Below are 23,880 nucleotides of genomic sequence, written 5' to 3' on the forward strand. Positions count from 1 at the left end.
GTATTTTCTTATATTTTGAGTTGGTTCTACTACCAGAACTAGAAGTAAAGGACTTGACGGCCATTCCGTGTCCAGACAGAGTAAGGCATACTTGAGCTTGACAAGGTTCCTTAAACAGAGCTTAATGGTCAAGCCGTGTGCATCATTAACTGAAAGACTTGAGTCTGGTGGGGTTCACTTGAGTCTGGTGGGGTTCACTAAACAGGTTATCCATAATAGAATGCTTTGAAGATACGACAGATAGGGTTCAAAGAATTTTCATGGGCAGCTACCTAATGCTTAAGCTAGAACATTGATGATAGGGTATACGCCTTATTTCGTTTTCATATGTTTAGCACTAATGTGAGTCTGATGATGGAAATAACTTAAGGTACCTTTAACAGATGCAGATTGAAGTGCAGTTGGCACAGACCGGAGGCTGTGCAGGTTCAGAGGGGGTGGATGTCGTGCAGCTCCACTGCCATGTAGAGAAAAAGAGCATAGAAATGCAAGCTAAGCTTCTTTGAAGCCTACACATTTAGTGAGCAGGGATCAGGGCTTCATAACAGGCCAAGCTTACTGATTCATGTATGCCAGATGCGGCTTAAAAGGGCCAACAGATGCCTCAATGATGCCAAAAATGAGTATGCTTGCAATGACCACAGATGAGAGATTATGATCAAAAATTGTAGTGCCTAAACTGCTCTATCGGTATGTCTTTACGGCTTGTCGATTGGAGCTACGGTGAAGAAGTTATGGTAGTTTGAAGTTCAAGTCGATTGCAAATCCATACCGGATTGGGCAACTACAGGTGAGGTGACACAGATGAAATGAATGCACGGGCCTGAAGTGCTCACTTTGTGGAGCATGTCGGTCTTTTCAGATTAGTGATCGGAGTCCCAGTCGTCAAGATATTGGCTGTTAAAGATTCATCGAGGGCTAGTTCCATACCAATCTGGTCGGCTGGTACTGAGTGCCATCTGGGAAATTTTGAGCTTCAGTCAGGTTTTGGGAACTGGAATCTTGTTCCGTATTTCATCTCTTGCAGTGCACTGTTAACTGGTGCTTCAATGAAATTGTATTTCATGACCAGTTAATGAAGATACGATTGATGTGCTCAGTGCCTTGGATGATAAATATGCTAAGTGGATTGAGCTCGAGAAGCATTAAAATGTCATGCTTAGCAATGCCATGCTAGATTATGCATGCTAAAAGTGGTGCCATTACGATTTAGCACTTGATGAGCTCATAGTCCGAGATTGTGGGATAAGCTCAGCTAGACAGGGCTTCTGGAGAAACATGTGCTTGGCAATGCTTTGGTAAATTTATATGCCAAATGTGATGCCCTTTAAAAAGGCCGCCCGGCCGTTGCCTAAAGAGAATGAGATGCCCTTCAAAAGGCCGCCCGGCCATTGCCTAAAGAGGGGTGGCCACCCAATTAAGGGAAAAAAGTGTGAAGCCAAGCAAGGGGAAAAGCGCCGACGACATGCAGGCTGCGAGCAGGCAGTGCGTGGGAGAGAAATCCGCTCACTGCGAGCGCAGTGATCCTCGGATCACGATGGCCATGAAGCGAATGTTGGTGAGCAGCTCTGGGAAAACATTTTTGGTGCTGTCTCCGCCGCAAACGGCGCTGTCAAATCCACAGCTACCACATCATCGAGAGAGTTCACACCCCTAGCAACGACGACGCTGTCGTTGCTTAGGGGGAGAAGCTTTTTTTTAGGATATAACAAGAGGAGGGTTATCAACGAAAAGGGATAACGAAGAGAAGGAGGGGGACTCAAGGGAAAAGCAAGGTCGGGAGGGCAAGGAGGTTACGAAGGAGGAGCTTGGAGCGGAGGGGAAGGTGAAGCTCTCTCTCCTCTCTCTCGTCCTCAGCTAGAGGAAGGCGTGAAGGGAGGAGCGAGCAAGCTCCCTCTCTCTCGCTCTCATGCTCGGCAAGGTAAACAAGGCAAGGCTTCTCTCTCTCTCTCTCTCTCTCTCTCTCTCTCTCTCTCTCTCTCTCTCTCTCTCTCTCTCTCTCTCTCTCTCTCTCTCTCTCTCTCTCTCTCTCTCTCTCGTTTTCACAAGGTGCAAGCCAAGGCGAGGAGGAAGAAGGCAAGCAAGCGGAGCTTGAGAAGAGCTTGTCGAGGCAAGCAAGTAGGTCGAGAAGAAGCTTGTCGAAGCAAGCAAGCTTGAGAAGGAGAGCTTGGTTAAAGCAAGCAAGGCGAAGAAGATCTTAAAGAGCTTAAGGAAGGGACAAGAGGGAAGTGAAGGGAACTAACAAGTAGGGCATAATGAAGAGGAAAAGCAAGGTCGGGAGGGCAAGGAGGTGATGGAGCAGGAAGTTACAAGGAGAATCTCTCTTTCGATTTTGAGGGCATGAAAGAAGCAAGGCTTGACCAAGGCAAAGCTCTCTCAAACTCTCTTTCGATCTCGTTCTTGAAGCTAAGCAAGGGAGAGATTGGACGACTACAAACCCCTAAGCTATCGGGGCGAGTTTGGCAAATCCCTTAAGGGAAAGTGAAGGAGTAAAACTGAGGAATCTGTGAAGGAGGTGAAGACCGAGAAAGACGGGGGGATGTTCAAAGATCTCTCTCAATCTTTCTCTCAATTAAGCATAAAAAGGACGACAGAGGCGATCAGAGGATGCTACATAGAGATAGCTTGCAGAGAATTTGGCAATAATTGAAGCATAAAGATTGAGGCAATGAGCAAAATTAGGTAAATGAGGCAGATAAAGCGACAGAAGGGAATCTCATCACCGACAATAGTCCGAAGGTTGATTAAGTATTTTGTTAAGTCCAGTGTCGTTAACGGCCCGGTTAATCCTGTAAACGGGAGCTTAAACTCCTAGTTAGTAGATGATCCAAGTGACGGTGCTGTTAACAGCCCCCGCCTTGGCTAAGAAGTAAGTTGTACTCAAAGCTTTAATCAATCAATTGAAGGGTACGGTGATTTCCAGATTCAGTTGCATCTGTTTTTCTCATTCTCTCTCTTCACACCTCTCACAGCTAGAGGCTGCCCGGCTCACGTTTCGAATACATATCCCCCGACAACGCGTATAAAGATAGAGCAGTATTTTGAAAGTGCTCGAAACTGAAATCTATGAGTACCTATACGTAGCTTATGTCGCTACGATTCTAACGACTACTTGCAGGCAAAAAACAGACATCATTTGATATACTTATGACCACGAGTAGCTCGTAGATGCGCGAGCACGTATGCTCTGTTCCGCGAGGAATGCTTGGTGTTGTCACATAGCTCTTGCCAAGGCTAGCCATATGGTGAAGTCGGATCTACAATGCAATGAACGAGCGGGGAGTAGCACCAGGATGAAGCTCACGCTCTCTCTCTCTTTCTCTCTCACACACAGTCGACAACATCTTAAAACTATGATTATGATAAAAGTTCTCCGTACAAAAATGACCTAGGTACCTTATATACTAAGGTTACCTTAGGTTAACCAAAAATAGAGTTTGAGGGGTCAAATGGCTTGGTATTTACAATCTGGAAGTGCTACTGCACCCCGACTTCTACGACGACCAGACTACCTACTTATTACAATTGATGTTTCTAACCATAATCCGCAGCATTTCATAGTGTCAGGAGAGAATAAGGCTTTGGTGAGTTATAGAGTTATGTTGTACTGTTGACCTGCCGCCGTCAACACATTCATCAAAGAGATTTCTAACAAAAAAATTATGAGCGAACGGAAAACACTCTTCTTTGGAAGAGGTTATGGCATTGTGAAACGATGGTCATGTAGATAAGAAAAAGCTACGCACTTTTCAACTCACTCTGTTGAGTGGGTGCTGTAGAAACAAATGAAAGGTACACAATTTACTTCGATGAATACAATTTTTCTACTAACTTTTGTGAGTTTGGGAAAAACAACAAAGAAAAAGACAACAAAGAAAAAAGAAAAGCTACACATTTTTCAAAAATTGATAGGCTGATTGAAAGTAGTGTTAATCTCTTCTTTGGAAGAGGTTACGGTGGTGTGCAAGGGTGGCCATGTAGATAAGGCTCACTAACCAAAGAATCTTTTCAGTGGTGCGGGGTGGCTCCCCTATCAACCGATGTATCTATGGTTGCTGGGTGATGTCATGGCTTGGTTGGAACATGACAAGAATTTATAATTTTTGGATTTTGTTAATATAATTCACTCAAGACAAAGATACACATATAGTTAATATAAGACCACTTTCAAAATTGCTACCGACCTAGGTATCGCCCTTAGACCTCTTTTGCCTAGTTCTCAAACATGCATAGATACTTGATACGATCCTAATCCTCTTAGTGAGCTTTTATCCTATCAAGGATAGATGCTCTTTAAGGTTTCATTCCCATCAAAACCGATTCGAATCTGTTAACGAACATGTGACCTTTTTAGTGCACCATAAAAGGACGTACCAAGAATGATCTTCTAGTAAAAAGTGTAATGTGGACACTAATATTAGATATGTTGACATTTGTTAGTTGACTTTTAGTTAATCATTATCCATGCAATAAGCGATGATCTTATCGATTATGGGCACCTAGGCCATTCCTTGGAAAAAAAAAACCATTTTCTTGGCCTTGCTTTTTAGGTCAAGCCAATGAGAGAACTAGGATTTATACAAAAATAAAGGTATTTATTGGGATTGTGACTAAAGTGCCAGATTTGACGTTGAAAACCAAGGTCCAATGAAACTCCCCTGAGTTGATTATTTTTGTTTTTAGTCCTTAACGAGAGAGAGATTATTTTAAGGCGTTGAAGCACACTCCAAGTCTCGGAAAATGAAAATTTTAGCTAGTCACGACTCACAAGCAGACCAATAACAAAGTTTCTGAATGCATCGACTCACATGTGTCACCTTCTAATGAAATGGAACCATTTGCCTTTTGTACAGTGCTGAGTGGAGCCATTAGCCTCGTTTCTAAGAAGGCTGCTTTGAGGGCCTGTTAGAGATCTTTCAATGGGGTTCTCTCTACCTACTACAGAATTTCTTTGATTCTCTAGAGGACACATCGGGCTTCTTTTGATCGTGTGGGCACAAAAGTCAATATGTACAATTTCTAGATCCTCTATGTAGTATAGAAACGTTCCAATGCCACAAGTTCCCACAAAACGTGGTTCAAATGGTGATAATTTATAAAGGAGCTACGCGCACGTGATTGTCATGAGCCATCTCCTCAAGATTGAAAGCGAGTCATCAGTCTAGACCTAGCCTAAGTTCTACCATGTCCACATTATCCTTGAAGTGGTTCTCCAATCATTAAAACCAAACAACCCCCCCCCAAAAAAAAAAAAAAACCCCTCTCTTATAAGTGACACGGTCAAACTAAAGGGATCGATGACAAGGGAACTTTGTTAGCGCTCCAAGGAATTGGGGACGTCGGAGATGTAGCAGGGGGAGCAAGACTTTTATAGCACAAGAGTCACATACGTTTCAAGGTATCGCGCTAGGCGAGCTCGATTAGGTGTGGGAGCGTGTAGGGGTAGGTCTTGATCCGTCGTTGATCCCTTCTTCATATAAGAAAACATCATGCTTCGATCGTCACGAATGCTCCATGAACTGGGGACCTCGCACTCAGCAGTGCAACATCCTATCCAACCTACCTATCGCGCATCGCTACAAGGATCATGAGACCATAGATATAAAACCCCCCCCTCCTTGCTGCATTGATCCGACCGCCCAAAGCCCCCAACTCCCGTCGATCACGCGCCCCGCCATGTATCCCTCGACTCCCTCCCCGTGGCATTTATAAACGAGGTCCCCCCCCCCCCCCCCCCCCCCCCCCCCAAACAACAAAAAAAAAACCCCTAAAACAAAAAACAAGTAAAAGGGTCACGACAGCTTTCAAAAAAAATAAGAAGGTGATAAAATTGTTAGGTTGAATTAAACTGGTATCAGTGTTTGGGAAAGGATTGCCTCTAGTCTTGAGCCGATTGAAAAACGAGACTAACTAGCTGCAAACCATGGTAAACGGAAGAAAAAACAATGAAATATGTGAGAAAGTCGTCCAAAAATTTTGCAAATCTCAAAGTTTCTCCTAGTATTTCCAGTTTTCTTCTTTGTGAGGAGGAAACTCGACCAGCAGCCGCTTAATAAAAGAGACTTTCTCGAACATTAACAGTGACTGGAATCAAGTTATAGAATGCAAGAAATGTAAAGCCATGTGAAGTTGTCAAATGAAAGGTGAAATAAAAAGAACTAATTAATATATGTGTGTGTGTGTGTGTGTAGAATTTATTAGAACTAATAAAACGGTGCCGCCGCCGCACTGCATCTGACAGTGCTATGTAGAGATCCACAAAAGGATTTGAAATACATAACCCTTAAAATTTTTAAATTTGCACAATCAAGCTCATTTTACATCACAACTTATAATTTATCCCTTTGTTGTGTAAAGATTGTGTGTGTACATGCAAGAGGAGGATGGCATGAGCAAAAGACGTTTAAAGCAAAGGCATGATGGGATGTGGAGGAGCAAAAATGTTGAACTCATGCTACTGTTGGTCCCCTTCTCTATTTGTAGCTAGTGGTACTTCCTTCTTCTCCATGCCTCTTCAATTCCCTTCAATGACGCCTGTTGTCTACCCCTCTTTTCGCCTTGTTGGACATGGGCAATGCACATAGGCTGCTGGTGTTATATGAATTTCAGGCTTGTGGCCTTTGTCTGCCTTCTATTATCGCCTACAAACACATAGAGCCTCTCTCTCTCTCTCTCTCTCTCTCTCTCTCTCTCATGTTCACTCTTTGATCCTACTGCCTCAATGCTACTCTTGGCCACCACGGTCATCACCAATCATGGCAACCTGTACACATTTGCATTTTAGTGAAACATTGTGCCAATTGTGATACTACACACCTACCTTGTTGGTGGTCTCGCTCACTCTTACCACGTCTCACGTATGAAATTTTTTGATAATTAATTGTTTCACTGTTAACATAGATGATGAACGGCTTGTTGAAGTAATTGTCCACTTGTGTGTGTGTGTGTGTGTGTGTGTGTGTGTGTGTGTGTGTGTGTGTGTGTTCACATGGAGTTCACTGCCCCAAGCCGCCACATGGTCAGGGGAGGTCTCTTTGAGGGTCTCTTCGAGAATCTAGGAAGTAGATTAAATTTACTAGGATCTTTGTCCGACACTATGGATGTTGGAAAGCCATGATCCTTGAAAATTTGAGATCTGAAGAGGGTTTCCATTTGATGTGCCTTAATACTCTTTTTGACAGGCATAGAGTGTGTTTTCTTGTTAAGCTTGTCGATTGAAACAATCCAAGTTTCTTCCCTCGATCAAATTTTAACTTTTGGTATACCACGTATTTTGAAACATATTCTTGTATGTTTATTTTTCATGGTAGACCAACAAAAATACATTTCTACTCCTCGAAGAGTAGATTATGGAATCCCTCTTTGCCCCGCATAAGGAGAAGTATGGGATTCATACATGACTTTCGTATTGTATGGGTGAATTGCCGTTTGGAAGATAACCATCCTTCAAGGTGAATGGTTCTTTTTTTCTTTCCTATTGCAAAGGCTATAATTACGTACTTAAAGTCTCGGTCAATATCATACTCATCTATCATAAAAGATAGATCATTTTGAGTTGCTATAGACACCACATTTACCCTTGTTCGTTGTGAAAGTGCATCGACCACTTGATTGTGCTTGTTAGCAATGTGAGCAATATCAAATTTAAATTGAAAAACAAAATTTGCCTACCTCATTTGTTTGTTGGAGAGCTTGGTTTGCATCATGAAGTTCTTGAGGCTTTGTGATCCATGCGTAGGATGAATGGAGTCCCCAAGTGTTTCCACATGTTTAGGGCATGTAGAATAGCTAGTAGCTCTTTTGTGTATTTGCCCAATACTCACTTATTGAAGTTGAGTCTTTGACTCTCATATGCTATAGCATGCCCTTCTTGAAGCAAAATAGCTCCAAGGCAATTACCACAAGCATCACATTGGACCTCAAATGGCTTTGAGAGATATGGTAGTGTGAGCACACCTTCAGAGATAAGATTCTCCTTAAGCTTCTTCACAAGCTTCTTGCACTTTTGCAGTCCATGAATACTTAACGTTCTTTTTTGTTAAGTCATGTAATGGGCTTGCTATAGCGAGATTTTTTTTTTTTAATGAAGCATCGATAGTATGCACACATACCTATGAAGCTTTGTACCTCCTGTAGATTCCTTGGATTAGGCCATCCTTTTATTATCTCAAACTTTGTTGGATCCATACGGGTGCCATCCTTAGAGATAATGTGACCTAACTATTGAATCTCTTGTAGGAAAAATTCACTTTTCTTTTGATTAATGAAAAACGTATTCTCTCTCACAACTTGAAAGATTACCTGGAGGTGTCACTTGTACTCCTCAAAAGAATTTGAGTGGCCTGAATATTTTTGCCCATCATTAGTTTGAATGTGGCTCGAGCATTTATCGGGCCAAGACTTGTAACTTATCAAATAGATCTTCTATCCGTGGCACGGGATATCTATTTTTGATAGTGATCTTTTTTAGTGCTCTATAGTCGACACACATGTGATATGTGTCATCTTTCTTTTGCACTAAAAGCAATGGTGAACAAAATGGGGAGGAGCTCGACCTCACGATCCCTTTTTTCACCAATTCATGTACTTGCCTCATGATGTCCTCTTGTTGAGCTTGTGAAACTTGATAAGGAGGCTTGTTAGGCAGTGAGCTTCCTGGTAGGAGCTCAATTGCATGGTCATCATCCCTCATTTTAGAGGTTTCTCACTAGGGATGTCATCAATGAAAACATCTTGGAATTCATTTAGGAAACTAGAAATATCTAATTTCTCTTGATTCCCTTTATTGCAGGGATATGGTGTTCCCCGACTCATTAGCATCTATGTACATGATCTTTTCCCTGTAGGTGAACTAGATTCTCCTTTCAAGGAACTTCATGTTGGAAGCCATGCGGTTAAGCCATGGTACCCCAACGTTAACATTCTCATGTTTGAGAGGGAAGATGAAGAAATCCTTTTTGTCCACATAGCTTTGGACATGAAGCCTTAATTTTCCAATTAAGAAAGTAACTAAGACGTCTTGTCCCTTGATAGCTCCATTGGCTTTCAATGCATCTCCCATCTCATGGGCTTGTATGCCTAGCTTAGTGGTCAACGCCATGATTATGAAGTTGTGAGTTGAACCAGGGTCAAACAAAATAAAGGCATCATGCTCTTGCATCTTTCCCCAAGCATAGGAAAGGAGAAATCCTTGGCAATGAGCATCCTCTTTTGGAGCTTCAAACATAGAGGCTCTAGGAGTCTCATTGCGGGCAATTCTCTTGGGGTAAGGACAATAACCATGGCCTTGCTCCCCACACTTAAAATATTTGTGGTCCTTACGAAAAGCTTCTAGCTCTTTAGGAGAGAGTTTATATTTACCTTTGTAAACTCCCTTATCCTTGGACCGATTGTTGCTGTTGTTGGAATAGCCTTGGTAAGAATTTTGGCATTGGTTTTTCCCTTGGCATCACTTTTGTCTTTATTTTCTATGGGCTTGACATTCCGTCTAGCCCCTTGTTGGAAATTGACGGGCAAAGCAACCATGGCATGGTGGATTAATTTGGTGATAGAACCAGGCCATTGAGAGTTGACATACTCGGCCATCTCTTTGGGTAATCCCGCACAAAATTGTTTATTTTGCAAGACAAAGTCTATCTTTTGAAAGATAGTAGTCTTGAGATGTAAATCACAAAACTTGTCCACATATTTTTTGATAGACTCATGAGAGAGAAGCTTTAATCTTCACCATTTGGTAAGCACTTTGTCCTTTGCATCACTTGCAAGGAATTGCTTCATGATGGAAACGCGTAGAGTTTTCCATGTCTTTGGGGATTCGCCGTTGCAACGAAGGCTAGCCCACCATTGACGAGCCGATTTTTGGAAGTGCATAGCTACATGGTGTAGCTTGGAGGACTCCGTGAAGCCCTCGTCTCCAAAGGCCGCATCAAATTGTTGGATGAAGGCCAATACTTTTTTGGTAGCACCAAAGGTGCCATCATAGGTGAGAAAAGAGATACTCTTTCCGCCCTCTTTGAACTTCTTTAGCTTTTGTGACCTTCGCCATGCAGGGTAAGATTTGCAATGTCCTCCCCTCTTGTATTCTCTAGGAGAATAACTATTGCTTTCGTCAGAAGAGGAGGAAGGTGAAGAAGAAGGAGAAGAGGGTGACCTCTTTCTTGTCCTTTTCTTCCCTTGTTTCCACTCTTCCCTTTTTGAGTGATGAGGAGAACGACTATGGGTTAACCGTTTCCTCCTAGGAGGAATTGGCGATCGTTTAGTCCGCCGTCTCTGTGAGCCACATCTTTGGAGGAATTTAAGGATTCATTAATTTCTTGATCTTTGGATTCCTCCTCTCGTTTGGGAGAGAGTCTTCTTTTGGGGGTCTCACCAAGAGGCCTCCTAACCTCTCTCTCCTCTTTAAGAGGAAAGAAAATCCCATGAGCACGAAGTTGTTGAGTAACTTTGGATTGCAAAGAGGGGTTGCCCATAGTTTATTGCAACCTAGTAACAAGATAATTAACAAACATGGGGGCATCATCATTAACACCTTCATGTGCAAAATCAAAGTTATCAATGTTCATTCTACTCTCTTGGTTATTGTCAGCCATGTTAATTAAACTTAGGTGTTTACTTAGTGTATGCTTTGGCAATTCAAAACCTTAGTTGCTACTCCTCTTAGCCTTTGAAAATAGGCACTTAAGTATCTATAGCCACGGCTCGAAATGGTTAATAGTGAAGTTGCCGAGGGATAGCTCCTTTCGGACTTCTTATGGCTCAATAATGGTAAATATGTAGGCAAGTCTAAACAGACTTTATTATTAAAACCAAAGCTCTCGAGGTGTGCACCATTTCCCACATAGTGGGCTCAACAGAACCGATAATAGATCCCAGTCCCACTTACCCTAATATAATTAACAAAATCAACCACTAATAGGCTACTTAAGGCCCTCTTTTCTTAAGCAAGAAAAGAGAAACCAAATGCTCTGATACCAATGTAATGGAAATGGCCTATGAAATTTGAGAGTAGTGGAATTAGGAAACTAGGTGAAGTACTTTTGTGAGATTATTTTGTGAGCATAGTGGGTGAACTTAACTGATGGTAGCAACATAAAAATGGTACTTAGTTAACTTGGCATGAACAATACTTTTGCAAGAGAGAGAGTTTAGAGAACATGACAACAATTGAGGACCGGATTCATATGGAGCCGGTCCCGCCTCCAATAGGTTAATTTTTATAAGGACATGACTGTCAAAGTGTCAAGGTTAGAAGAGGTTTTACATTATATAATTTTGCCCGCCGGGCATTTTTATTTTTTGGACAGATTCGTCGGACAAAAGACATTCCCCGGCGGGCTAACCGGCTCTATTGGTTTTTGCAAGTCATCATTAGGACCACGTTAACAATTAACATAATCATGTCTTTTTTATGTGTAATTACTGGTGCTATTCATGTAATCACACAATCATGATCACGCTAGTGAAATCCTTGGAGACAAGACAAGCTAAACTTATGACTTGCAATATTCCCATGTTTCCCATGGATAGGTGGTCAATAAAGCATCATGTGTTGAGGGCTTGGACTAGTGTAAGGTCTCTATATATAATAAAGATGTTTTTTTCCAAATCTCATTTTTTTGTGTATATGCATTGGACACTTCCACTTGTTAGGATGAGCCTGAGTTAGAGCTAGACTAGAAAGCCTAGCATTGGCCAAAAGGTAGAGTTTTTGCACTCCCTAAAACCCAAGATACTTAAAATAAACTGGTATACAAAGTAGAATGGGTCGCTCCACTCGTCAAGATATGGAAGAAATACTAGTCATAAGAGCGACGCCAGAAAGATGTTTACTTAAGGTGCTTTGGAAATCCATCCCTACTAGAAATGAGATTTGCACTAGAGGGATTGGCCTTGCTCTAGTTGTAGAATGGCTTTAGAGGATTCCCTACATTTGTTCAATAACTACCTTGCCTAGTGGGAACTGGTCACTAAAATCTGCAAATGGGTGCGAAAGTCCTAGAAGATTATCGTCTTTACAAACGACTTGATAATGGGAGAGCATAGATTGCAAAGTCAAACCATTCTATTTACACCAAAATTACCACATTTTTGTTATGTGAAACAAATTTGGAAATCCTAGAACCTTCATGTATTTGAGGAAAAGTATATTGTAGCTCAATTTGAGATGATAGTGTCTATGAGAGCATGGAGCTCATTTATGTTGTAGGATCAAAGAAGGAACATCCGCTAATTTCAAAGAATGGAATATTTCTCTAAGTTTCATCAACTACTCGGGAGGTTTTACTTATCAGCTCTATGTTTGTGTCGTGCTCCATTTGTGAACAAGCCCCCTTTTGGAATCTTTGTCCCCTCAAGGTACATGTAGTGCTTGAGGTTGATTGTATATTCTTTTTTGAGTCAATATAACATCTCATTCTAATGGTATTCCCAATGGCTTCAAAAAAATTAAAAGGTATTCCTAATTCAAAGATTTTCTCAATAGCAACAAAAATGATGCGCTAGTCTATAGCAACGTGCAATGACGAAGCACGTAGATTTGCAATAGTATCAGCTAGGAAGGACAAATACAAGAGAGAGAGAGAGAGAGAGAGAGAGAGAGAGAGAGAGAGAGAGAGAGAGGACACTTTAAAGAGAAGAAAGCGCTAAAGGAAAAATAAAAGAGAAGAGAAACACCTCTTATACGGACACAAAAGGTCTTTTGACCTTTTACCTTCAAATGTCTTTTAACTTTCCACCTTCATATGTCTTTTGACTTTCCACCTTCATCTTTCTTTTCATTTCCCAAACTCACCCTTCACTTATGCACTTAATATGTTTGGAAAGAATTTTTTATTGGGGGACCTATTGTGAGTATGAAAAACAAAGATATTATAGGATTTTTTTTTGCCAAACTCACAATAGTGAGTGGATATAAAAATTATGAAACCAAAATAGTTACAATGATACCCATGCTCCATTTGAGCCATGGAATCAACCAAGAACCTAGTCACAAAAAGGCAGATACATGAAGTGATAAATGATGCCACCCTATACCCGTACATCATTCACAACAAAGGGAAACAAAGACGGGCTTGGGGCTGCCACCAAAGAAAGAACCCTACCATAGCACACTCCTTGATTGCCAAGCCTATGCAAAAGAACATAACGCCAAAAAAGGAACCGAGTATTACTTTTTTTTCTTCTTTCTTTTCAACAGACTAATAGTGTTGGTTAGAACCCAAAACATAAACAAGATAGCTGATGAGGTCTGATTTCTAGACTTGTGATCCACATACAAAAATGTCAGGATGGATGGAATCATTGGTCGTCTAAGTCTCGATGACGGAACCGACAGGCAACTCTAGCTTCTCTTTCATCACATAATAGCACTTAGTCTCTTTGCTTATCTAAACATGGTTCATCTCACTGTCACAAGCATCTTCTGTTGGCTTGTTGAAGCTTGTAGGAGGCTTGGTATCCCTAGAGACACATCTCCAGGTAGTCCTGACCACCGGATTGTGGATAGCTTCTCAGAGAAGTTCCTAACATAGTGACCAATTCTTTGATATTTATAACACTTGTTGGGAAACAAAGCAAAGGCCAGCTCTTTCCGCTAGGTCCCATAGTCTCCCATATTGAGGTGTAGGCCGAGGATGAGTACATGATGTAGGCTGATTTCAGTCATGAGTTATTATAGGAAACTTAAGATGAGCATTATCAGGTAAGAAATTTTTGCATTAGATTTGGTGAGGTCTAGCTCCATGAAAAGTCCTCTAGAAATTACATTGTGTTCTTAATGCGTAACTCTTTTGTTAACAATCTCCCACTTGGAGACTATTCTCCAAACCAAACCTGTGACTGCTCTCCATCTTGGCTTCTTATCCTTGAATGCCGATTAAAGATGAGCAAAAGCTCAACTTCTCCTTGTTGACCACCTTTGTAAACATGTCTGCAGGATTTTCACTTGTATGCACCTTTCCTAGATTTAGCTCTCCCTCTTCCAAAAGAGTGCATATGAAGTGATATCTCACCTCAATGTGCTTTGTCCTTGAATGAAAGGTTGAGTTCTTCACAAGATGGATAGCGCTTTGGCTATCATTGTACAAGACACAATTGTCTTGTTTGAACCCAAGCTCTTCTAAGAATCTGTGAAGCCACAGAATTTATTTGCTTGCCTCCGTCATTGCTACATACTCTGCTTCCGTGGTAGAAAGTGAGACCACTTTCTGCAGCTTTGAAGCCCAGCTTACTGCTGTGCCTCCAACCATGAAGACATAGCTAGTAGTGCTCCTTTGAGTATCTTTGTCACTTGCCATATCTGCATCAGCATACCATTCGGTTCTTCCAAAATACAAGTCATTTGTTGTTGTCCCTTTTAGATACGTAAGTATCCACTTCACAGCTTTCCAGTGCTCTTTACCTAGGTTATCCATGAACCTACTCACAACTTCCACTGCATGTGCAATATCTGGCCTTGTCCAAACCATAGCATACATTAGAGAACCTATTGCTGCAACATACGAAACTTTAGACATATAGGCTATCTCCTCTTGTGTCTTTGGACACATATCCTTGGTTAGTTTAAAGTGACCAGCCAAAGGTGTAGAAACTGGTTTTGCATTTTGCATTGCAAACCTTTATAGTACCTTCTTGATGTAATCCTCTTGAGATAGCTTTATTGTCTTCTTCGTCCTATCCCTTGATATTTTCATACCAAGTATCCTCTTTGCAGCACCTAAATCTTTCATTGAAAAAGGTTTAGACACCTCCACTTTTAGGTCTTTGATGTCCTGCATGTTAGCACTTGCAATCAGCATGTCATCAACATACAACATTAGGATGATGAACTTCCCATCTCCCAAATTCTTTGTGTAGACGCAGTGATCCGAGTTGCATCTTGTGAATCCATGATCCAACATCCAATGATCAAACTTCAAGTACCATTGTCTTGATGCTTGCTTTAAACCATACAAGTTCTTCTTTAATCTGCAAACCATTTTCTCCTTACCTTTTACTTCAGACCCCTTTGGTTGAAGCATGTAGATTTCCTCCTCTAAGTCACCGTGAGGGAATGTCGTATTTACATCCATTTGCTCCAGATTTAAATCATGAGCAGCCACAAGGCTTAAGACAAGCCTAATTGATTTCATTTTTACAACAGGAGAAAATATTTCATTGAAGTCAATACCTTTATTTTGAGAAAACCCTTTTACCACAAGCTTAGACTTGTACCTTTTCTTCCCACCTTCTTTTTCCTTCAGCTTGTACACCCATTTGTTTTGAAGTGCCCGCTTACCTTTAGGCAACTCAACCAACTCCCATGTTTGGTTGCGATGTAGTGAGTCCATCTCCACTTGCATCTACTTGTTTTTTTAAAAGAATTTTTGTAATACTTAAAAAGGGCTAACTAAGAAAAACAATGTTCATAAATTAATTAAGTAATGTTATATGTTTTCACAATGTGGAAGTAATTAATAATTGAATGGGTGAGTGTGAAGTGTGAAAGTGGAAAAATAATCTCTCAATCTTCACAAGAATAAAACATATAATATAACAAGGTATTTAACAACTAAAATGATCCCAACATATCAGAAAAATTCAAGCTTGTGTGATCATGCAGAGTAGTCTAATGCCCTAGCCAACTTGCACATGAGATCTTCATGCTGAACAATCGCACTTTACATTTGTTTTAAAAAAAAATTTCCCCAATGCCACCTCCAAACCCCTCCTATTGCCAATGCATGCGCATCCTACTCTAATGGTGCCCCTTGGGTCCCACACAACCTGCCACCTAGCTGTCCTCTCACTCGGCTCCTCTCTCTGTTCCGCGCCTCATTGTGCCTGCGCCGCTTCTTTCCCATTCGCTTAAGGTTTCATCTACAAACTTGGCTTTAGCATTTTGCTAGATTCTCTTTAAACAATTGAATCCAAAATTGTGCCATCCTACATCTATTCTATTGAAATTTCAAGATTTGATATTGACGGCTTGTTTTCCAAACCGCGACCACGAGAACTAAACCCCAAGAAGGGGAGAGCATATTACCAAGGGAAAACAAAAAGAAAGAAAAGTTCTTTAACATTCACCACCCCTCTAAGCTTAGCCACTTGCGGGGCGCCACCAATTTAGCCACACCTCTCCATTATCGCTAGAAGACAGAGCCCTTTCTCTCCTGCTGCTCGGCTCTGCCACACTCTCTCTCTCACTTACCCTGCCGCTGCATCACCGGCCCAATGGGTGCATTAAAAAAAAAAATTCCTATATTCCCTAGCGGGCCGCAAGTTTTGTAAATTCTCTCTCTCTCTTTCATTATTCACAAGCTCTCTCTCTCTCTCTCTCTCTCTCTCTCTCTCTCTCTCTCTCTCTCTCTCTCTTCGCTCGTCCATATCCCAGCTCAGCGGGCCGCCATACCTCATCCCTCCCTCTTCCCTCTCGTCCACAACCCCTCGGCTTCACTCTCCTCCCTATCCCTCCCCTCTTGTTTTCTTCCCACCGGCGGACCACAGCCCTATCCTCCCCTATCTTCCCCTCCCTCAATTAGCTCTCTCACTCTCTCTCCCTCTGACTGAGCGGCCCCGCGGCCATGAAATATGATAACTCTCTCTCTCTCTCTCTCTCTCTCTCTCTCTCTCTCTCTCTCTCTCTCTCTCTCTCTCTCTCTCTCTCTCTCTCTCTCTCTCTCTCTCTCTCTCTCAATTCACCCCTCCACATAGCCTCTCCCTCTTGTCTATACCCCCTCCCCTCACTCACCCACTCTCGCTCCCACGGGTAGGAATCCGCCACAACATAATTCTCTCTCTCTCTCTACAACCACTATACCCCAATCCCTTCCCATTCCGTTGACCATTACCTATAACCCCTCCCCCCCCCCCCCCCCCCCCCCCCCCCCCCCCTTCTCGCTCTCTGTTGACCACGGGAAACCCGAGCCCTCGCTCCCTCAGAATCTCTATCTCGTGCTCTCTTTGCTCAAGCCCAAAGGACGCAAGCAGCCATACAAGGGCCCACTCTCTCTGCCTCTCTCTTATCCACCCTCACCTTCACCCGAGCCAAGCGCTCCCTCACCCCGCCATCTCGTGCTCTCTTTGTGTCGAGCCCACAACCCAAAGGCCGCCATGAATGAAGTAGAAACGCTCTCTCTCTCTCTCTCTCTCTCTCTCTCTTATTCACACCACACAGGATCCTCACACACGCCCCCCCCCCCCCCCCCCCCCCTCTCTCTCTCTCTCTCTCTCTCTCTCTCTCTCTCTCTCTCTGAGTCGGCCCGAAGGCGCAGCAGGCACTGCCGTGTTTCCTCTCTTTGTTATTCACACCACACACACACACACACACACACACACACACACACACACACACACACACACACACACACCCTCCCTTCCCCCACACAGCTCCCGAGCTCTCTCTCTCCCCCATTCTCGTCCTCGCGTTCCCTGCAGTAGGCAACCAACCGAAAAAAAAAGAAAAAAATATATTTATATATACATATAACTATATACTCCCTCGTTCCCATGCATGCTAATACACACTCACATAACCCCACATACATACACCCATACATATACACACCCATGAGCGCACTCACATATATAGCACACACGCCATACACACCCATCAAAGAAGATAAAAACGAGGAATCTACGTCATCAATGAAAAGAAAAGAAGATGGCCAAGTCGCGCGCCGCCGACAAAGAAACAAGCAAAGGTGTCAAAGGCATGTCCCGGTCGACCCCGAAAGTGAGGAATGCGCTACACCGATGCACCATCTAGGCCGCCATTCACGAGCATCGCGTCCACGACGCCCTCTTCAATAAAATCTGTAGATTGTCATCATTTTTTCCAGTTTCAAACCAAATCTTTTAAAAATCCCAAATCTTGTAAATTCTCATCTCTCTAGGTGATGGTCACAAAGGCCCACCTAGAGGTTTTTTCTTAGAATATTTCCCAAGACAAAGCAAGGGTCAAACACCCAGGGCCCACCGCTTTGCTTTGTCTCCCTTGATTAGATTACCCTAATCAAATCAGCTTACCCTAATCTAAAGCAGCCAGCACCTATAAAAAGGCACCGAGAGGTCACTATCGGGGGGGGGAGGCAAGTTCATCAGAGGCCACCACTTGGTAGTATTTTGGTGGGAGGAATTGGCAACATTTGCATCACAAGAGAGGGGACTTAGTGTAGCAATTTTTTTTGGAATTTTTACTATGTAAAGAAGCTATGTCTACATCTTGACTCCAATGGTCGATGCACACACACTCATGTTAGCAAGATTCTCGTGTCGATGAGTCATCTTTAGAGAACGCACCAAGTAGGCTCACTACCTCTCCCTCTATCTCTCTATCACCATGAATTGCCACCCCTGTTGGAAAAAAGGTTGCTGTAAATATTGCAAGAAAATAATTCTCCATCACACCCCCGAGGGTTTTCATCACCTGTCATTCTGTGTGTGTGTGTGTGTGTGTGTGTGTGTGTGTGTGTGTGTGTGTGTGTGCGTAATAATTCAAATCATTGTGTATGCATCTTAGCCGCTCAAAGCTAGGTGGTGCCCCCTGTTCGCTTCACTGTGACCGGCTTGCGACATGCATTGGCTCTCGACATTTTCGAGGCCGTCGAGATCCGTGTCGCGCTTTGTGCTCGTCTTTTGGTGCCCCCATTGAGGAGGGCTTCTCGGAAACCTTCATTTTACAATGCTGGAAGCAACACACATCATCAATCATGGACGAATGGCTAAAGGAATTCTCAAACTGGAGGACGGAAGAGGAGGAGACTAAAGAGGCACTAGCCGCCTTTATCGAAGTACTACTGCCAAGCTGTAGGGTCGTCAGTCTTCAGGAGGTAAGATCCCCATCTCGTGTTGCGCGTTCTGACCACAAATTGAGAGAATCAGGTGGGAGGCCTATGGAGTGCTATCACTGCTGTCAACCAAAGCACACTGTCAATGAGTGCCAGCAATGAAGGCAGCGAAGGGGCTGAAATCGTCTACATCGACATTCACCGTGATGAGGTCGTCCATATGAAAGGAGGAAAGAAAACGGTAAGGCCTCTCTTCCCTAAGGAAACTGCAATCAAATGTATAACCTCTACTCCAAAATGGCCTAAAGGGGCTACTCGAGCCAAAGGTAAGGAAAGGCTAAGCCAGTATGGAAACACATGACCCCAAAGGAAGAAGCATTTGGCCAAGCGAGTGCTTCAAGTTCGGAAAGCCGGGTCGTACCCAGTTTTCCAAAGATAAGGTCATCCGAGGCTAAGCGGCAGAAGGTCGCCTATCGATTCGCACGGCGCATGCGAGTACTGCTAGTCCATTTTGACAATCCTGAAGCAGAAGTGGTAAGAAGGTTTCCATGCCCTAAGGAAGAGTGGTTTGGCTACTGCTCTCACTGTTTTAGAAGACGGGTAGAGGGTCTTCCTCCTCTCTCCATATAGCTCATCCTGAAGAAGCTCTCCACCACAGGTGAAACCCAGTGGGCTAGAGATGAGTTACAGCTGAATGGAGTGGAGTTCATGTAACGCGCCGACTACGGTAACTATCTGCAGTTGGTGCTAGCCAAAATGCTAGGAGTAGTCAGACACGTTGCCATCACCCCGTACGTGCTGAGCGACGAAGGAAAAGTGAAGCCTATGAAAGAAGATGACCTCCTGTGGATGTGCCGACTCATCAACACCAGCACGGTAAGAGTATAAGTAAGTGTCCCACCCTCTATGCATGATGAAAAACGGGCTAACAGCGTTCCTGTTTAGATTTCTGCAACATATGCATGTGAATATTTATGTAGATAGGAAAATCTTCTACTAACAAAAGATTGTGTATTTGTTCAACGCTTTCCCCACGTTCAGTGGAAATAAGGGAGAAGACGTCACCACCGACTTCCTGGATGATTTCGACATCGCTTGTGTGGTTTCCAACAAGGATGACGACGCCTCACGAATACGAATTTTTCCTCTACTGATGAAAGTAGAGGCAAAGTCTTGGTACAATGCTTTGCCCCAAGCTACCAAAAATGCATGGGATGTATTTTCCTCTACTGATGAAAGTAGAGGCCAAGTCTTGGTACAATGCTTTGCCCCAAGCTACCAAAAATGCATGGGATGTATTTTCCTCTACTGATGAAAGTAGAGGCCAAGTCTTGGTACAATGCTTTGCCCCAAGCTACCAAAAATGCATGGGATGTATTACGTGCTACCTTTGTGAAGAGGTTTGGTGGAGGCACAACCTCAGAAAAGCTATGGCAGCTACTGACGGAATTAAAGCAGGGAGATCTGCTAGAGTATGCCACCTACGAGTCCAAGTTTGTGGATTTGTGGGAGAGATGGGTTGCCTCACTGAAGGAAGGTAAAGGAGCGCCTAATTTCCTGAAGAAGGACCGTTTCATTGCTGGCCTGTGGTCATCGCTTAAGAAGAAGGTGAAGGGAAGGTTTCCTACAACATATGAGTTGGTAGTGGAAGTAGCCCGCCTTAAAGACAAGAAGCTGCGCATGCAAGCAAGAGTGAAAGAGTCAGAGGAATCAAGCTCAGTCCGACTAACCCCAATGACTGCAACAACTGTTCATAGAGCCCAACCACAAGAGGCATCAGAAGAGTAGCAAGACCTGCTGAGTCGCATCACTACCCAACTCGAGAGTTTATCCGTGCATCTGGTGCAGCAAGGGCATGCACGTGTCAAAAATATAGAGCAAGGGAGAGGACAACGAAGGCAAAACCAAGAGTACCACTGCTATAATTGTGGGGAAGACGGCCATGGCATGTACTACTGCCCACATCCAAGAAGGAAGAATTTCAATAGAGGAGGGAGACAGAATCAGATCTCTCCGCCAAGGGCAAGACCACCACCACCCAGGCAACCAGGGCCGATTCCAGCATTTAAATCCTTCAACCACCAGTACAACAACCACCACCGCCACCGCTTATTCCACCACTACCCCCACCACCTGCTATACACCAAGCTGTAAGTGTTATTAGCTTGGAAGCTAAAGGGAAGGCAAAGGTAGAAGAACCAGTTCGAGAGAAGCACAAAGGGAAAGAAAAAGTAGAATAAGTGGATGCCATGGGGGTGAAGCGTGCCAGGCACGAAGAAGCCTCTCAAAAAGAAGAGAAAATGAAAGGGAAAGGCGAGTCTAGCAAGCAAGCATCTAAGCCGCGACGGATGATAGACATCGTGGATTTCTCACTAGGTGAGTATGCTAAACCATATGACTTAGTTCAGGATGTGTTGATGCAGGGCCCGAAGATAACTTGGCCCCAATTACTCCATCTTGCACCAAGGATGAGGAGGCAATGGACGAAGATGGTAAGTACAAGAAAATCAAGACCAAGGATAGCTGGGGCTATCTCTGGGAGGGATCTCGACGACATCCTACCAACTATGGATGCCCACATCAAGGGGCAACGAATCTCAAATGTCTGCATAGATGGTGGCATGCAAATATGCGTCATGACTGAAAAAATGATGCACCATCTAGGCCTAGAGGTGAGTAGGCTGGCACCCTTAGGCCGGCACCCTGCCGAGCCAAAATGGCAAATAACGTAAGAGTGAAATGCGTAGGCATTGTGAATGCGGTCAAAGTAAAGGGATTCAATACAGAAGTGGAGGTAGACATTTTTGTCATGCCACACAAAGGGGAGGGCTACCTATCATTCTTGGGAGACCCTGGCTCATGGCTATGGAAGCTAAGCAAGACTGGATTATCGTAATGATGCAGATGAAGGACGCTAAAGAGAAATTTTCCATATTCTATGACATCAGGACTGGGAAGCAACACAACATGATCTTGGAGGCTTTAGAAGATGAGTCCACCAGTGACTATTCGTCCACCTCAGGAGAAGAGACAACAACAATTGAAGAGAGTGACAGTAGCATAAAAGTGATGGGGGTCATCCTTAAAGACCCAAAAATATTGACACAATCTGAAGCACCACCGGTAAACCAAGAAGGACCATCAGGTACACAATCCTTTGAGGATACAAGTAAGTTACATCGGATGCTCTCCAATGAGTTAACCAATGAAGAGAGGAAGGAATATGTCTCCATGCTAGGTAACTTCACTACATTGTTCATTGATGGTTATGATAAGATCACAGGAATCACAGTAGTACAACACTGCATAAAACTCAAGGAAGGAAGTAAACCCATAATGCAAAAGCTCAGAAGACTTGGGGTAATCCAACAAGAGGTACTACTCAAAGAAGTGAGGAATTTACTACAGGAAGGTTTCATCTACCCCATCGAAGACTCAGAATGGGTCTCTCCAGTAGTAGTCACACCAAAGAAGAATGGCAAATGCTGAGTCTGTGTGGACTATAAACCTCTCAATGCAGCCACAAAGAGGGATCACTTTCCCCTCCCATCCAAGATGAAATTCTCAATGAAGTGGCAGGTCATGAGTGCTACACAGTATGTGATGGCTACTCAGGATACTTTCGATTAGCATTGCGGAAGAAGACCAGAAAAAGACAACTTTCATAACACCTTAGGGATGCTTTGCTTACAGGGTGATGCCTTTTGGCCTCACCAACACTCCGGCCACATTCCAGTGCTATGTAAATTTTGTCTTCCAACCATACTTTGGAGCATCAATATGAGTCTTCATAGATGATTTTTGCATCTATAGTTCACGCTCCCTCCATTTGAGCAAAGTCTATGATGGCCTGATCAGGCTGCAAACCTTGGGTGGCTAGCTCCACGTGGATAACTGTCACATTGGTGAAAGCAAAGTCACTCTCCTTGGCCATGTAATTTCAGAAAAAGGAATTGAGGCTGACCCTAGCAAGATTTAAGCTCTGGTATCTTTGTCATCACCCACCACAGCTAAGCAATTGGTTTCTTTCCTTCAGAAGGTAAGATACTTAAGCAGGTTTATTCACTTGCTATCTCAAGTGGTTCTCCCTCTACAACAAGTCATCCAGAGGGATGTCATCTCATGGAGTGAAGAAAATGAGCAACAATTTACTGAGGTGAAGCAAATCCTAGCCACGCTCCTCACCATTTCACCCCCTAGATGGGACGAGCCATTTTATGTGAACCCCAGTGTAGGAAGTGATACACTCGGAGCCATACTAATGCAAAAGGACCCCCAAACTTCTTTCATGCGTCCTATCTACTTCTCTAGTCGTGTCATGACCCCATCAAAAAAGGGATTCACCGCAGTAGAACACATGGTTCTCGCACTAATGTTTGCTACCACAAAGTTCCGCTCTTATCTACTGCCTATACCCTTTGTAATTCTGACAATGGAGGAGGTTTTTGCGTATGTAATGCGACACATGGATGTCTCATCTAGGATCTCTAAATGGCTAGTTAGGTTACAAGAGTTTGACTACACCATGCAAGTGGAAAACTCCACCAAGGCCAGTCTAGCAGGTATTCTTACTCATCACCACTATGAGAAGAAGCTGAAGGTCAACACGGAAGCAAAAGAAGAGACGCCAATGGTAGAAAGTCCTAAGCTAGAAAGAGCTCACTCTCTTTTCTTTGACGGAGAATACAAGAGAACAATAGATCAGTCTGTAGCTGGCATCGTCATTTTCAATGAGCAACAAGAAAGGGTATTCTCCATCGATAGCTATTACACTCCCACTCCAACAATGAAGCAAAGTATGCAGCTTTAATTCTTTGGTTAGAACAGTGTATTTTGCAAGGGATTCAGCGCCTAAATGTGTTTGGTGATGCTCTGCTTTTGATAAAGCAGAAAGACGGCACTTGGGTTTGTAAAAATCAGGTTTTACTTGGTCAACTACGCCAAGTTAAGGATCTTTTAAGAAATTTTGAAGCAATGAAATTATTTCATGTCCCCAGGACAGAAAATCAGGAGGCAGATGCTCTAGCCAAGGAAAGAATACAAGACGTTCCTGTAGGAGCAATCAAACTGAAACTACCCCTCTTTCAATGTAGTGATGCTATGCCTGATATCATCA

Source organism: Adiantum capillus-veneris, chromosome 3 (genome assembly GCF_014529385.1).
Source record: "Adiantum capillus-veneris isolate H3 chromosome 3, ASM1452938v2, whole genome shotgun sequence".
In the NCBI taxonomy this organism is placed as follows: Eukaryota; Viridiplantae; Streptophyta; class Polypodiopsida; order Polypodiales; family Pteridaceae; genus Adiantum; species Adiantum capillus-veneris.